This window comes from Triticum aestivum, chromosome 4A (genome assembly GCF_018294505.1).
Source record: "Triticum aestivum cultivar Chinese Spring chromosome 4A, IWGSC CS RefSeq v2.1, whole genome shotgun sequence".
Taxonomy (NCBI): domain Eukaryota; kingdom Viridiplantae; phylum Streptophyta; class Magnoliopsida; order Poales; family Poaceae; genus Triticum; species Triticum aestivum.
Window position 1 is genome coordinate 39,272,809 of NC_057803.1, and position 4,795 is coordinate 39,277,603.

A 4,795-nucleotide genomic window follows, 5' to 3' on the forward strand; every position below is an offset into this window, starting at 1 on the left:
GGTTGGGGCTGGATGAACAGGACCACCCCATGGAGGGCAGGATGAACAGTAGACGGTGGAGGGCAGGATGAACAGTAGCCCGTGGAGGGGTGGTTGAACAGGAGCCCGTGGAGAGGGCTGGTTGAATAGTAGCCGGTGGAGTAGCGTGCGGTGGAGGCTGGATGAACAGGAGACCGTGGATGAACAGTCGCAGGTGGAGGCTGGAGGAGGTCGACGGTGGATGAACAGTAGCTCGTGGAGGCTGGAGGGGGTCGACGGTGGAGATGAACAGTATCCCGTGGAGTCCCGTTTTGCGGTATGCCACACCCCTCCCGATGAATAGGACCCCCATTTCGACCGTAGCGCTCCAACACAAGTCCGTTCCTTCGTTTTGCGGTATGCCACACCCCTCCCGATCGACAGGACCCTCGTTTCGACCGTAGGAGGTCCGTTTCCTCCGTTTTACGGTACGTCAGACCCCTCCCGATCAACAGGACCCCATTCCGAACGTAGGAGGTCCGTTTACTCTGTTGTGCGGTACGCCAGGCCTCGTTTCCATCGCCTGTTCTGTCCAAGCCCTCCCGATGAACATGACCACGCATTCCGTTCCGACCCAGCCGGTTGGCTCCCACTCGTTTTGTTGCCTCCCGATGAACACGACGCATTCCGTTGCCTCCCCATGAACACGATGCATTCTGTTGCCTCCCCATGAACACGACGCATTCCGTTGCCTCCCCATGAACATGACAACGACATTGTTTCTCCGTTCCGACCCAGCCATGTACACGAGCCCTCGCCGTACGTATGCGTGAGTAGGCGTTCGAGACCCCGCTCGTATGTACACATACGTGGCCATATTTTCTTTCTTGCACCCTGGCCGCTGTACGTACGTGTACATGCTGCATGCGCGCCTCTACTATGACACGTGCGTGCCTCTACTACGACATGTGCGCGCCTCTACATCGACCAGTATGTACGTACATGTTTGCGACTAGAATGATGGTTCAAATACAGATTTGTGACCCAGGAGTATGCTGAGAAAAACGCCATCAAGAGACCGTGGGGAGACATCCTATTCAAGAATCTTCTACCCAGGTCCAGAGATGAAACCATTGCTCAAGGCTTCTATCCATGCATGGTCTGTGGACCACAGCCTGCTGATGCACACTCGTCATCACTGCTATGGTGTCGTGACGACAATCTGTTCAAGTGCAACTTCCAGTTTGCTCAGAACTCAGCGAAGCAGAACAAGAAGACTTTTGGGTTAGACTTCAACCCTGGTCCCTCATCTCCAAGGGCAGATGGCACACGACATGCAGAACCCAATGTCATCGGTCCTTTCGCCAACCTTGAAGGCCTCATCACCTACATCTTGGTTCAAGGGACTGCAGTGAATGAGCCTGCAGCTGACACTGAGTCTGATGATGCGCCTGCAGTGCCGAAGCCAAAGCAGTTGAGGAAGCCAAAAGCTTCAAAGCCGGCCCCTTCACCAAAAATCTCAAGGGCGAAGCCATTGGCAACTGCACCTCCTAAAGACAGTGTGCAGTCTGAAGACTTATCACGCGTCTCCAAGCCCCAGAAGGCCAAGATGCCTCTGTCTCACACTGGCAAAGAGCTAACAGCTACTGCCATTCTGCGCAATGACGACATTGATCTGTCAAGTGATGAAGATCTTGCAGATGACGCTCTTGAGCAACTCATCAAGAGCAAAGAAGAAGCAAAAATCTTTAATGATCTGCCTCTCTTTGATGTCACCATCATCCACAACTTCATTGACGAGTGGTTTGACATGCCAAACATCAGCTTTGAAGATCTGCAGCTACCCATTGGCCTCAGTGTCGCCTTCCAAGGCGCCATTGCTTCAGAACTTGCTATTGCCCAGCACATTGTTGAACTGAAGCAGAAGATTGACTATGAAAAGGCTCAGTTCAAGAAGCATATGGCCAAGCTCAGCGTGCAAGAAGTGAAGAACTTCAAGACAATGATGCAGGAGCTCAAGGAAGCCTTTGTGAAGAAGCGTGCAGTAGCTCAGGGTTCGCATGAGCGCATGAAGACTCTGGCTGACAGATGTGTGCAAGCCTATAATGAGGCTGAGAAGCGCAAGGCACTTGGGCGTCCTGGCATCGACCCCAGGATGGCCGCAAAGAAGAAGAAGAAGCTTGCTACGGCTGAACCTGATGCACCAAGGCAAGAAGCAGTTCCGATTGTCTTCCCAACTAGACTGACTGGCTCGAAGCCAAAAAGCCGGTCAACAGCTTCAGAGCTTAAGAAGACAAGGACTACTGAGGCTAAAGACAGGAAGAGGAAACACTCTGAAGCCTCTCCTACTGCCCCCTCCAAAAAGAAGAGGAAGACCAAGAAAGCTCGGGCTGCTTCCACAGAGCCCTTGATAGTTGAACCCATTTCTATGGTCTATCCTGAAGCTGAACGACAACTGACAATTCATGAGCCTGCTTCCATAGAGGCTCATGAAGCTGAAGACATTCCAGCAGCTGATCCCATCGCTGCCGAAGACATTGGTCAACATGACAATGTAGAAGATGGTGCAGTCCTTCCTCAGCATGAAAACAGCGAACTCATCAGCATTGGTCATCCACTGACGCCAATTGCACAGGATGCTTCATGGGCGGATCACCCACAAGAGGAAGAAGACTATGAGGCCCAGCCCACTCCAACTCCACAGGCATCGTCTGCGTTCCGCAGGCTTCACAAAGGTCTAAGGCCTCAAGTCTCTGCTGAAGACATTCCAGCTGCATCAGCCGCAGAAGAAGGAGTCCCACAAGATCCCACTCCCCTGTCCCACCAAGAAGCAGTTCTCCAGGAGAATGTGCTTGTGACCGACCCTCCAGCTAGTCAAGTGGAGGATGAAAATCGTGAGGCTGCCACAACCACCAATGAAGCTAATGTGGAGCCCTCCCCAGCAAAAGCTTCAGAAGACAGCGAAGCCACTGATCCCGCCACTTCTGTTCCTGAGTCTGCTGCCAGTCCCCAGTTCAACTATCATGTTGAGCACAGGCCTCAGGTCTAGAAGCCAATCCCAAGACTGCCAAGGTTTCCAGGTCCTGCATCAGCACCTGGCTCCTTCAACATCAATGGCTTCAGGGCAGACAACACGTTCTTCAATAGCTCCAGGAACCCCTACTCAAGGGAAAGGATATCATCTGATCGGTTCTGGAGCTATCCTCAGCGAAGCTATTACTCTTGCATTCTTTACAACCAAGGTCGCATCTTCCCACACAAGCGCCTTGACGTTGAAGCTATAGCTGGTCTGCCCTGTCTGGAAGAAGCTTTAGATTGCTTCAAGGAAGTTGGACTGCTGCCGTTCATTACTGACGAAGAGCATTGGAATGAAGAGCTGCTGCTTCAATTCTATGCCACACTTCACATCAGAGGGTACAACAGAGATCCAAAGACTTGGGTCCTGGAGTGGATGACTGGCAACGTTCATCACGAAGCCAATGCATTTGACATCATTGAGCTCACTGGCTTGCCCACTCCTGGCGATCTCTTCGAGCAAGGCTGTCAGATGCTCAACATGATTTGTACGTGGTAGATTTCTCAGCAGGGCCACAGCTTCCAGTATGTCTTCTAGCAAAGGCTTCAGAATGCTGGCTCTGGCATCGGAGGCTTGGACATGCTGGCATGAGGAACCTCCACACCCTTGCGAAGAAGAAGCATGTCATAGGCATCGAGGGCGTCAAGTTGAAGAAAGACCACTTATGCGGTGCCTGTGAAGCAGGGAAGATGACGAGGGCCAAACATCCCTCGAAGACAATCATGACTACTACTCGACCCTTCGAACTGCTTCACATGGATCTTTTCGGTCCCACTCATTACTCAACTCTAACTACTACTACTTGCCTCTATGGCTTCGTTATTGTTGATGATTATTCTAGATATACTTGGGTGCACATAATCCTTTACAAGACTGAAGTGCAGGATGTCTTCAGACGCTCCGCCAATCGAGCTATGAACAATTTTGGCGCCAAGATAAAGCACATCAGAAGTGACAATGGCACTGAATTCAAGAACACTGGCCTTGATACATATCTTGATATCTTGGGCATCACACATGAATTCTCAGCCCCGTACACGCCACAGCAGAATGGCGTCGTCGAACGCAAGAACAGAACACTAATTGAGATGGCCAGAACGATGCTAGATGAATACAAGACCCCAAGAAAATTCTGGCCCAAAGCCATTGATACTGCATGCCATACAATCAATCGTGTTTATCTTCACAAGCTACTGAACAAGACATCTTATGAGCTCCTTACTGGCAAGAAGCCAAATGTTAGTTACTTCAGAGTATTTGGCGCAAGGTGCTGGATCAAGGACCCACATCACACCTCAAAATTTGCACCAAAAGCACATGAGGGTTTTATGCTTGGATATGGAAAGGATTCACACTCCTACAGAGTCTTCAATCTCTTTCATTACAAAGTGGTTGAAACAGTGGATGTGCGGTTTGATGAGACCAATGGTTCACAAAGAGAGCAGCTGCCAAATGTGCTAGATGAAGTTCCATCCAGTGAATCAATCAAGCTAATGGGAACGGGAGAAATTATACCTTCTGAAGCTCATCCTGAAGAAGAACTTGTCATTTCAGCACCTGATCAACATGAAGACAATGCTCAGCCTGAAGACATTCCTTCCAACAACAACAATGAACAACAAGAGCGAAGTCTTCGCCCTGTACATCCTCGCGTTGCCAATGAAGTGCAGATTGAAAGAATAATTGATAGCATCAATGCACCTGGTCCACTGACTCGTTCAAGGGCAACTCAGCTAGCAAATTTCTGTGGGCACTTCGCAT